This window comes from Myripristis murdjan, chromosome 6, assembly GCF_902150065.1.
Source record: "Myripristis murdjan chromosome 6, fMyrMur1.1, whole genome shotgun sequence".
NCBI classification, from domain to species: Eukaryota; Metazoa; Chordata; class Actinopteri; order Holocentriformes; family Holocentridae; genus Myripristis; species Myripristis murdjan.
This window is the reverse complement of record NC_043985.1, coordinates 12,088,838-12,102,023: the sequence shown is the minus strand read 5'-3', so window position 1 is coordinate 12,102,023 and position 13,186 is coordinate 12,088,838.

Genomic DNA, 13,186 nt, shown 5'->3' with positions numbered 1-13,186 from the left:
TCCATGTGTATAGCTTTGAAAAAAATGGTGTTGCACAACAGATCTAACTATGTGTGACTATGTGTTGCACAATAAAGGAAAGCCCCCATGGTTATTACTGCTGTTAGAGAGCTTTTTTGATGAAGGCTAGACCCATGCACAATTCTGACTTTTTATTGTAGGTTCCTGGTATGAGTAAGGCTCTAGAGCTAGGTTGCCTCTTTGAGACAGCTGATAAATGCCTGATTGTGGCACAATATGCTAAAGTGAAAACACAGGCCTTTCTCTTTAATCTGCTCCAGATGTTTCAGAAGCAAACATTTCATTTGGACAGCAGAACTTAACAGCTCTGTTGTTAAAATGAATGAGGTGTTGGCATCATTGACCATGATCCTGTTGAGCTTGATCCTCTGTTTTCACCCAGACAACAGGTGTCTCAAAACTAATACAAAGCTTAATTACAGATCCCAACTTGTACACTCTAATAATAATTCTTTGGTAATGTGACATATAGAGATGCGATGCTGAAAAAGTATTGTTACTCGCAATCCTGACAAGTACAATCATGTCAGTGTACTTTACAAACACATTTGATTGCAATCTGTCTCTTAATTTTTTTGTCCAAAGCATGCCAGATGTTTCTATTTCAGCCCTGTGCCTCAGTCTCATGGTAATATTTCAGGCCCTTTCAGGTTTAGGAATGCAACTTGGGTATGATGTCACCCTCTTGATATGTGCCAGTAGGAGAGGTCACCAAGTGCAATTAAAAACCTATGATTGACCGAGCATTTTGAATCTAAATTGTATGATCATTTACTATTCTAAACAAAGGGTACAAAAATGATTTGAAAAGGTGCTTTATAATTTAGTTGTATATCATGTGCTTTTATTTTGTACACCATTGACTGTTAGTGTAGCAAGAATGTCTCAATAGAAATAAAATGACACTTTGGAAAAAGTTCCAAACCTTGAGGTATTGCTAAAATAATGCTAACAGTGCACTTCTCTTCTGCGGCCCATTTTGTGTGACTGAGGAAGTGGGGGGTTGAAAACCAGTCAACTTTGTCTTCTTTTAGCTTTTTCCATCAGACACAGCTGAAGTTTGGATGAGCTAACTACCTCTTTTGCAGGAGAAGGGAACATTTCTTGAACTGGCTCCAGTGTGGTGCAAAAATGGAAGTTGTATAAAGCTTGAAATATCTTGAGACAAAGCACTCTTTCAGCTATCACATTGTACCCTACCTGTGGCTAGTTTTCTTCTGATGCTTGAGTATCTTGTTGCAAGGTTTTTGAAACCGCTCACATTTACTGATCACATTCTAAAGTACCACTCACACCTCTTTTAATGCTCTTAACTTCAAAAGCAATACACGTGGCCTGTGTCTCAGGAGAAGCGTGGATTTCTTTCAGGGTCTCCTTGCATTGCTGCTGAAGGGGCACATGGTAAAAGCGTTATGGCCCAAAGTGCCAGCAGATGTCCATAAAAAAACCAACATGCTGAGTGAAAGAGGGGAAAGGAGCAGTTTCATGTCTGTATAGTCTGGGGAGGAAAAACTGTACCTCCATTGCAGGATACCTCAGAGGACATGGCGTACCCAGAGTCCTCATTCGTTCCCCTTAATGAAAAATCAGGCTGAGCTCCAAAGTGCAGCACCAAATGTGTTTTATACAGCAAGTTCCCAGCAGCAGTGGTCTACATAGACTGAGAGATTGTAAACTTGAATCACAGATGTGACTTTTCAAGCACTCTCAGGGTTCCAAGTTTTGATTCTCAGAACTCCCGTTGAATTGTAATGACATTGTCCCCATGTTAAATGATCAATATGTAGTCCAACATATTTGAATTAAGAATTCTTTTGCTGTTATATCTTTTAGATATCAACCCATGCTTTGTAGAAACAGAATTATTTTATGTTTTGTGAACTGACTAGTATGACATGGACTTGACCCCCATGGTTCAGCAGATTATAGCATCCCATTCCTCTTGCACTTGAAGAAAACAAAGGCACCAGATGGTCAAACCAACACACAGCATGGTTCTGGTAATCCCTCCTCCTGCTCCTCCTGCCTGCTGCTGGGGCCAACATCACAGCAGGGCCAAAAGCCAACATTCAAACCAGATTTGTCTTAACCCCTGTCAGCTACTCTGGCCTGACTGAATTAATCTGGAAGGGAATTCCTCACACTGGAAGCTTCTGTCAGCAACAACTGTCCATTCTCTAAAGAACAAAAGGTGAACAACCCATAATCCTTCTGGTCATTCTAGAGTGGTCAAGGGAAGGCTTTACACATGTAGTTGTGTACAGCACTAAAGGATGAAAATACAACATGGCAGCATGCAGAGAATAATCCAGCAACAATTATTTTATTTATGGTATATGTCTATGAAAACATCTTATAATATTATCATAACCTGTTATTCCCTTTAACTTAATTATAATTAAAGGACTACACTAACTTATTGGGAGTTAGCCTAGTTAAAAACTAACAGACCATAAAACCAATACAGGCACTGGATCAATAAAAGATCCATCCTCATATTTTTTGGATTATGCTTGTCACCTACGACTATTTATGCTAAAGCATTAGCATGTCCATCAGATCCACCAGAGATGACTTTGGTGCCAGGCCTCTGCCCAGATGCTACAGCAGGTAATGTGACCAAAATGTCAAATTCTCAAAAAGTCCTCTAAGTGGCAAAATGTGGTAAAAGATGTGTATAAGTAAGCGCAGTCTGTGATTGTGACCATCTCCAGTAAACTTAACAGCTCTGTTACAAATGTTGATGGAAAGTTATATAACTACATAATTACATATAACTGTATAGGGCGTACAGATGGGTATGGGAAATCTCTCAGTAGACGGTGACTCATGTTTCTCTGTAAAATAACTGTTCATTCTTCATCCCCACATCAAAGCCTCTGAAGAATAAGCAGACTTACTGTACAGACTTAGTCAGCAGAATGCATGCTGACTCCTAAACTTTATTAAAGTTTGATAAATCAGCAAACAGTTTGACATTTAGATGATAATAAGAGACACAATGGCCAACTGGCACTGAAACCTAAGAAAATATGGACGTGTCTTAGATCAATGTGGATATTTTTCATGTTATTATTATTGTCATTATTACTTTTTCAGTGGTAAACATCCTGGAGCTTTAGGATGCTAGCTTAGCATTTTGAATGTGGCTTGAATCATCACCAATGGCCATTGTGTAGCACCAGTTTGTTGTTGTCTAAACATAATAAAAATGCATTGCACAAGAGTTGTGAAATAATCAGAAAGAGACCATGGAAGCAGTGGTAAATGAAAATACAATTTTCAAGAGTCTTATTCTGAAGAGAGAATGTGAAAAATATGGCATGTGCTCTTTCACAATGTTTTACAGGCAAGAGAGTAGTTGTTTAGTAGTAGTAGTTTTTTACTGAAATAATTTGCTAGATAAGAGAATTACGTTCTTATGTGTTTATACTGCTACAAACAGCATCTTGTAAATTACAGAATATTCTGTCTAATATTTTGCTTTGTTCTTTTTCTTCTATTGTATTTACCTATCAGACATTGTTTACTTCCATTGTAGTGAGTTGACTGTATTGGTACTTCTTAGACACTGGGTAAAGTAATAGGTCTGACATGATACAAGGCCACTTCTGTGGTTACAGCAGTGGGTCTTTTTTAGTGGTATGAAAATGGTCATAGTGCCCCATCTATCTTCCTCTCTGTCTCTCTTTCTTTCTCTCTGCCTCACCCTTTTCCTCTACTTTCAATCTACTTTGTCATTTTTGTCTCTCATCCTGTGCCTAGCTCTGTCTTTCAGTGTCTCTGTCTCTCTCTCCCCCTTTCCATTGCACTCCAGTCACACACAGTGACTGGAGGGGGAGGAGTGTGCTGGACCTCAGACTGGTTCCAGATGCATCTCTCTGGCCAGGCCTTCAAGCAACTGCATTTCACAGGGGTGAGGAGCTTTTTTTTTTTTTTTTTTTTTTTTTTTTTGTTTCATTTTTGTTTGTTTTTAGCCACAAAGCATTGTGCATTGTATAGTTATGCCAGTAACATATACCATGTGGTGGATGATTTTACAGTACCATCAGTGAACCATCATAATAGTGCCAGTATGGGAATAGAAGGCTGGGTAGTGTTGGCACTGTCAATTGATATATAGGTTAAAATCAACAAGAGGTCAATAGAAAAGCAGTAAGTCATAAATTACGTTTGTCTGTAAAGCATTATTATGAATCCCACCAGAGTGCTGGACAAGATATATCCACCAGTGCTGTGATTGATCATACAATTTGTTGGCCTGTTGCCCATTCACTAAAACAGGCTTGACATAAACCCTCACCTTACTGTAACCCTATCCTTAATCGTGTCGGCAGATCTTGCCCAGAACTTGGTGCGTTTCATAATAACACTGCAGGCATCCCACAATATTACAGTATGGCCACTAAAAACGCCACATATAACACAATATGTACATCAATTCACAAAATACATAATCCATCATACAAATTGTACAATATTCCAAAGTGCATCCTGATCCTAATCAGATAAACATCAGCTCACAATATCAATGTGTTGGAATATAATTTATGGCTGTTAACATTCTTCTGACCTTGTGGAAGTAACTAATTACATTTACTGTTACTGAGCAGCTTTTTGTGTAATTTTACTTTTACTTAGGTACATTTTTGCTTGAGTTTTGTAACTTATACACTCAACGGTCAGTCAGCAAAGATAAGAAGAGGCATCTGCTTCTACGTTGTTGATTCTACATTTTGTCAGTTACAAATTTCCAATAAAAAACTGCATTTTGCAGAACTGTGGATGCTCAGTGGCAGCGAGAACCATTTAGACTCAACAGGCAAAAATGTGTGTAAGTGTGCAAAAAGGAGGGAATAATATCAGTGAGCTGACCTGATGATGAGAACCCTGTAGACTCAAACATCACATTATGTGTTTATTCCGCATTTGACAGTTGAGTCTACAGGGTCCTCACTTCAGTCACCCTTGAGCAATTTTGGTGCAATGGATCTTTAAAAGAAGCTAGTTGGAGCCGTGTACTCTCATCCTTTTAAAACTGCGTGGAAAACATCACACAAACCAACAATGTTACTTTTTTTAAAGTACTACCCTATGTAATAGTCAATTAAGTAGATTTTTACAGCAGTAGTTCTACTTCTACTTGAGTAAAATACCAGCAAAGTAAGAGTACTTCTAATTGAGTAGCAATTTGTAGTACTTTTTACACAGCTGTATAGTACCCATTGACTCTGTGTGGCTCAATGATTTCTAACACTGTCAAGGGAAAGGCTGCACTCTCATGGCTCTACCACAACCATGAAGTTTGCTCTGATGGTAATGTAGGGTGCTTTGGAAAAGGTATTCATCATATGATATGTATTAACAGTCCCTCCCTTATGTAATACTAGTACAGATGTCAAAGAGTCCATGCTGCAGGTAGCGACCCAAACTCAGGCTGGTCTCTTCTGCTCTGCCTGACTACAAGCAAGAACATTCCAGTGGGTTGGACCCTAAACGCTTCCACATTCTTCTGGAAAGTCCCAGGGAAATATTCTGCTGGAGGAGTTTCTCAAGAAGGCCTTCTGACAAGTTAATCAAACCTCAAGAGCCTCATCATGACTGTCCCCGCTTGTTGACATCACTGCTGTCCGGTGGGGAATGTACAGTTTTAGCATCTTTTCTCAGTTACTCTCCTCACGCAAAGAAAACAAGCAGACAAATACTCACACAAAACTCAGTTCTGACTGTACAGTTAGAGAATGCTGGGATCTGTCTGTATAATTAGTGACACACTTGACACAAGCAGAGATTATGCTTTTTAAATGGGAGCAACAATCATTCAAAATGATTATACTCTTGTTGTTAGGATAGTACAATCAGTGTTTGTTGACATGAACAATCCTCTGCCAAAGCTAGAAGTCAGAGAGCCAACACACTAATTTGTTATGTCACATTGATGTACAGCCTGGAGCTGTGCCATAGACAATGGCTAGGAAGCTGACTTTATGGGCTTAATCACCAAATATGAGCGGTTCCAAACCAAACCAGCTTCATATTTTGTTAATACTATCGGTCCCAAACCAATAATTGCCAGAGCTGTCACAGACACCTTTTTTCATCTCTTCCACACCCTTGCTGTGCTGCAATACATCAGTGTGACATCAGATTACAGGGTGTGACAAAGTCCTCTGACTGGTGTCTGGCTATGAAAGAGAATAGCTTACATTCACTGGTGCAGGTTTGATCTCGGGCATTAGTAATGACATTTACCAGCTGAAATTCAGCAGTATTCCCCCTGTAATGAATAAACTCTCAATTCCGTCATGTCACATTTTGGCTGCTGAGGACATGGACACGTTATGATCACTTCTGCCTTTGTTCTGCTCTTAAATAATTTGTAACTGGCAGGCAAAGAAAAACTGACACATTAGTTGTAGCAGTAAATGTGTACGTGTAAGTGTTTTTGTGCCTGTGCTTTGCTTTAAAAAAAAATGACTAAATCTTTTCTTTGCCACAAGCCTGGGCAGGTAATCCATGTGCTTTGATTGAAAGTTTTTCTCCTGACTGTTTTCAGGATGTCACATGACATGATAAAGACTTGTTTGTCCAGGGGAGAAGAGATTGTGAAATCAAAGATCTACAGATAGGAAGCCTAGTCAGACATAAGGTAGTTGTGAAAATTGTAGGGACTGCTGGGACTGCGGGGATAATAAGAGAACACCATAGGATTAAAGACAAGCACAAGACCTATAAACCACAGAGGCAGACAAATAATTCTGCTGGGACAAAAACTGCTGTTGTAACATCTGGACCATTGTCTTTAATTGAGTAAGATGAAAGTAATCTCAGGACAGTACTGTTCCAGTTTTGCTACTTATCACCTTTCATCAACATTCCCATTGTTTCTTTAGTAAAATTCGCTCACTGGATTTGAAGATTTCACTATTCAAAAAAATTACCAATAAAAGCTCATTAATATCCCCAGTAAATTAGGCAGATTCATACTATAGAGAAAGATTTTTGTCCAATGGCGCCAAATGTAAAACTACATGTTAAGCATAACAACAATAATTTTACATGTTTTTCCAGATTTTGAAGTGCATTTCCCAAACTTTTCACAAGCTGTATTCTATCAATGCCACTGTCTCATACTCTTCCAGACTTTCCACATCTTTGTAGGAAGTTTCCTGTGACCCTCCTGACAACCTAAAGTAAAACCTTTTTGATTTCTGACACTTTAAAAGCACCAGGAGACAAATGAGCTGTGACTCAGTCTCTCACATACCTGGGACTTCAGGCACAAAATTCAGGATTGGAGAACTAAGGTGCAACCCAAAGGTTTTCTGAACAGCTGCCAGAGATTCCTCACCTAATGAGGTGTTACATTATCCTGCTGAACTGCCAAATATTGCTATGAACTGAGTTTGAAGAGTCAGAGTAACATGCCTGTGTGTTCTTCTCTATCACACAAAGCTCACAACTTGTTTTAAATTGGTGTGTTAACTTATTTCCTAAAAAAAAAAAAAAAAAAGGTATTTCTGCTGCATTTCTGTGGGAGCCAGAGGGGCTTACACACTGTATAGCAAAGGTCATGACCTCACCATGACCGAGTTACATTGCACATTGAATATATTCTGTACATGCAGCTAAGCTTGCAGAGCATGCAGAACATCTCAAAATGTTTCCTGTTTTTATTAGCACTCAATGTATTTTATTCTCTGTCGTTACGTAAGTTGCAATTCCTCGGCCATCAACATGACAGGGAAGCAAAGTGCAAAGGACAGAGCCACGGTTACCTGACAATGTTATTGTTAACCTAAATGATCATAAAGAGGAATGAGAAGAAAAGAAATACATGAGCGAAACAGAGAGTTTGAGTTTTATTTATTTATTTACTTATTTTGAGAGTGGTTTAAACTGATTTGAGGAGGAAGATGTGGGAGAGAACTGATGATTCATGAGTACGGGATGACATCAAATACATCTTGAAAAAGATTAGTTATATGACAGGAAATAACTCTCCTGTAGTGGATGGAGCTGGAAGATCATTCCAACATTGCTGAGTCAGAGGGATAATGATATTTGATGTAACAGGCCATTTACAATGAACAAGCCATGTTGGCATAATATGTTAATAATAAATATTCAGTGTACCAAAAAAGCCAAGATGTTAAACTCTATTGCTATTGCTAGAAAAGGTCATTCCAAAATTGCAACAAGCATATTTCAGTGGCTACTAAAATTGAAAACAGCGCAATAAAAACGCCCAAACAGCAAATCTGGGCTGAATTAAAGCTTGGTTTAAAACAGATTCTATTTAAAATAAACCTCTGTAAAGGGCACCAAACCATAAAGTGTTGGTTGTGTTCAAGAGTTTGGATTCTCAAGCAGTGTTAATTCAGAACTCTGACCACTGAGCTACAAAGGACCAGATCAGTAATACAGGGGCATCCACAGAGCCTCAAGAGTCATTACCTTCATTGTACCTCTGCCAGGGGAATTGGATAGGGGTAATGTTTTCACCCCATTCATCCCCATTTGTCTTTATCTTGGTTAGTAGCATATCTCTACAAGTTATGAATAGATTCAACAAAGCCATTAAACACAGAGCCAAGCAACAAACAACAAAACAATGGAAACCGCTAGTTCGACAAACAATGAGGCACATGGCCTTATCAGTATTTGAGTAGATTAAAGTGTTCAGCACAAACTTTACTCAAATTTTGTTATGCACTTTGTACCCTTCATGGTTGCTTCATCATACAATGGAAATATAAACAATAGAAGCAATCCCAAAACTGAATTAGGACTCTCCCTCTCATCCATCCAACAAATGGTTTGGGTGTGTCACCTTAACAAGAGGCTAAGGACTTTTGAAATGAGCACCAGCTTTGCCCATCTATTCCATGTTACAGTCCAGGGGTCAGACATACTGAAAATGCATGCACTCAAGATACTGCAAGGAGTTTTGGATATAAGTTAACACCACACAGTATATTATATCACCATATTATCTGTAAATATGATAGGGGCGTTGCACTACAACCCATATGCTACATCTGAGGTCCATCCCTGTCAGCTTCCCCCTGAGTCTGCAGCCAGGCTGTAGAGGTTCCCTCTGGAGACAACAGCCATTTCCTCTGAGCACAGTCTGCATTCCTGAGACGCTGTCCAATCCCTGTAAACAACATTCCATCTTGGGAAACAAACGCCACAGAAAACTATTATCTCACTCTCAGTTCCCAAAACTGCCTCTCATCTCTCCCTATCTCCTTTTCTCTGTTAAGCTAACAACTAACAATCAAGTTTACTGTTTCCAGTGTTTCAACCATTCCACTGGAAACAGGCAGGTGGGTTTCATGAGAATTTCTGAGATTAAATGTAGACCACCAACCTTACATCCTCCTAGACCACTAACGTTGATTTGAGTGGCAATGCCTTGTAATTGACACAAACAATAAAATCCAGTTTTTACAAGAGATAAGTATGTTAGAACTTTATTTTTATTTCTGCTTTCTTATTAAGTCTTCACAGCTGACATGTTTTGCAACACATTGCTTGTTTATTGCACTATCCTCTGTTGAGGATAGCTTGTACACCTATGCTGGGTGTTTATATGCTAGAAGCTTGACCAGTGGGGAGGAAACTTTTCCTACAAAACAGATCATGTCTTAAGTACATGTCAGAAACATTTTATATTCAGTATTTATGAGTTAGAAACAATTGGACGCCCCCCTTGAGGTTGTAATGTCAAATGGGAAACTTGGGATGATACCCGAGTTTCCAGTTTGGGACATTTCATGAAAAATGGTTTCTTTCTACTTCAGCAGCAGAATGTCAGCTCCTCTTTCTGCTGAAACTTAGACAGCAACTCTGTCATTTGTGGTCTTTGTAGTTATGTAAAATCCACTGAACCCCCCCCCCCCCCCCCCCCCCCCCCCCCCAAAAAAAAAAAAACAGCTTTCTAACAGTGTCAGAAAGCCATGTCAGATGTACCATCTTCCAATATGCACCTGGAGACACTAAGACTATAAGCCAAAACGTGAATTTCGAAACAAAAGTCTCAGCACCTGGCATAGTAATGGTAATTAGTACTCATTAACAGGCCCCAACAGACATGCTATGGTCATATGCAGCAGTAATAATCTTACCCATTGCTCCTTTAATTCTTTAGGATAGGAAAAATGGACTGAATACATCTGTCCTATTAAACAGACATTGGAATGCCTGCGATAGTATTACAGTCTCAATGTCCTGGAATGAGAGAGAGACTTGTGGGGAACATTAGGTTTTCTCTGTCTGTCTGACCTTCTCTGTCTGCCTGTGAAATTGTCCCATCTCTCTCTCTCTCTTTCTCTCTGAAACACACAATGTAGTCAGACTCTAATACCAGCCAGTCCCCTCTGTCTCCCCTGGGATGGTAATCTGGCCGTGAAATGGACAGAGCAGACAGTCTGGAGAGTACATCTACAGCCAACACTGACAAAATAACAACGGTTCTGCACCGGACAATGAGACTGTTGAGGGTATACAGTCAAGCGCGATTAAAGGGTTTTATTTCAGTAAGATATACATCCACGTGCAAAGAGTTATTGTTCCCAAATGTTTAAAGCTCAGTAGATGATAACATCACCTAAAATGTGGCTGTTTTGTGAGGAAACGCTTTCCAGATGATAACATCACTAATAATCAGTGAGTGTTAGTGCCATGACAGCAATCTTTTTGCATGAGGTTGTCCTGGTCTTCGAATGGTGAAATTCTTCAGTGCCTCCATGGTAGAAACATCTAAAACGCCATCTAAAATGTCTCAGTCAAAATGCTCATCAAGAATTGCACCAATGCCAGTTTTATTTCTACATTACTTTCCTTCAAGCTTCAAATATCCTTAATGATATCACTTGCTTTTGCTTTTCCTTTTTGTTCTCCATGGCTGAAGATTGGGAAAGGGACAATGTATTGGCATCTATCCATCCATCCATCCATCCATCTGTCATGCAGGTCATGTTTTCAGCCTCTGTGCTTTTTTTTTTTTTTTTTGACAAAACTTGGTGTAATGTGTAATGATGGATTTGGACACTGTTTGGCATTTTTAACACAAATCTGATTGGCCCGCCAGTGTCACCACCAGGCCAACAAGGCAGTAAGCCTCATGTTTAATATCTTGGATACTACTAGGTCAAATTTGAAGAACTTTTTGGGAATGATCCTGTATTCACAAAATGAAACTGATTGGCCCACCACAATGACACCAGCAGGCCCAAAAGTCCCCAAGCCTCAAGCAACAAAGTCTCAGAGACTGCACATCAAACATACTAGAGGCAAAACAAAACATAAACAATACCAAGGGTGATTAAGTTATAGTCAATGTTGACTTGTAAATTCTAAAAACATAAATCTAGGCACATGATGTAAACACATGTAGAACCTTTCCTGACAATATTCCCTTTTCTCTGTTCATATATTTCAAGAGACATTTTTACTGTGTGCATTTAATAACAACTGTTAGAGAAAAATGTTGTGCTCCGATTTTCAGTATACCCAGAGAACTGTCAGTGGTTGAACAGATTTTGATGTCCACTTCATCTAGATATAAAGTGAAATATCAAATGATATTTCCTCACCTAACAGACAATCAGGCAATGATTTTTTTCACAATGCTTGAAGAAAAAAAAAAAAAAAAAACACTCAGGAGTTACAACAAAGACTTACAAACAAAGAGTTACAGAGGAAATTGTCTAGCAACCTAGGCCAGAACTGAGGTACCCTAGTATAATTTCAGTGAAGCGAGCAGAGTTTTACAAGGCAGCCAATATAACTTCAAAGGTAAACTTTAAGGTAAGAATATGCATGACCCAGTTAGCTTTATCAAACAGTACACAAATAAATGTTCTGTGGCATATGCAAGAGTGTATGGGGTTGATACCGTATATCTGATCACATCACGCCCTGTGTAAATGTCAGAGCTGAGCAAGGGGAAAAGATAAGAAAAAAAGCTTTGGCTTGGTTGCTTGACTATGGAGGAGTACCAACATTTTTCCCCTCCCCTCCTGCCTGCAGCCAGCCCCCCCCTTCCTTGCCCTCTGCCTGTGGTTTGAAACATTCCTTGATGCAAGGAAAACTAGACTCTGAACAGATATTAACAGCAATTAGACAGATCCCAGTGATCCTTTCACACAAGCAGAAAAAACATCCACCCACTTCCTAACAGACATTCCTGGTGTTCGTCATGTCTGTGGAGCCTTTAGGTGAAATGTCACTGTATTCGTGTGAACCTAAAAATGCCCATTGTTTCCTTGGTAGCATTTTAATAAGACAAAGGAGCTGCTGATTACATTATCTCTGCTTATCATAGATAATGGTCTTTCCATACACACAACACCAATCATGCATAAATACTGTACATTTGGGAGCCGATGGACACACAGCATAAAACTTTACCTGACAGTGGCTTTATTCCAATGTATTAACTCATGGAAAGTATTTGTAAGCACACAATATGACTGTGACCATGTTAATGAGTAATACTGCAAAGACTTTATGTACTCAACAGTCTTGAAAGCACATCATGTATATGAGAGATTGTGACTTACAGAGTGTTATTATGTACAATATGTTCCCACTGGTTAATAGACAGATTGTACAGTGGAATAGCTGCCACTCCGAAGTGCTATTGAAAATATTTGAAGTACCCAGATCTTTTTACTCCATAGAGTGACTTCACTTTGGTGTCTGCTGGTCTGAATAGCACTGTCTGTAATGAAAAGCTGTGGAGACAGGCAGCTGAGTGAATTTCCAGAAGGGCTCCCCCTTAAAATAACTTCCCAGTTGGGTCCTGCATACCACATCTTTTTCTCTCTTGTACCCCAGCCTGCCCCAGTCTGACCACTACCTCACCTCACTCACACACACACACCCTGTCTTCAGGACCACCTCTGTCACTTCCTCTAGTCCTATTTTCCAAATTCAACATGAAGAACTTGCACAACTTTCCTCAGCTGAGCTCCTTATCTGCGTACAACACTAAAACCTGATTAACATGTATCCCAAAAAGCAGAGCAAGATTAATTCTGTCCTTTGACTTTGACAAGGAATTTTCATACATCCTCACACTTTTATTGCAAATTAGCAAAAAAAAAAAAAAAAAAAAAAAAAAATCATTACCTTGTTGGCTTTGCCATACATG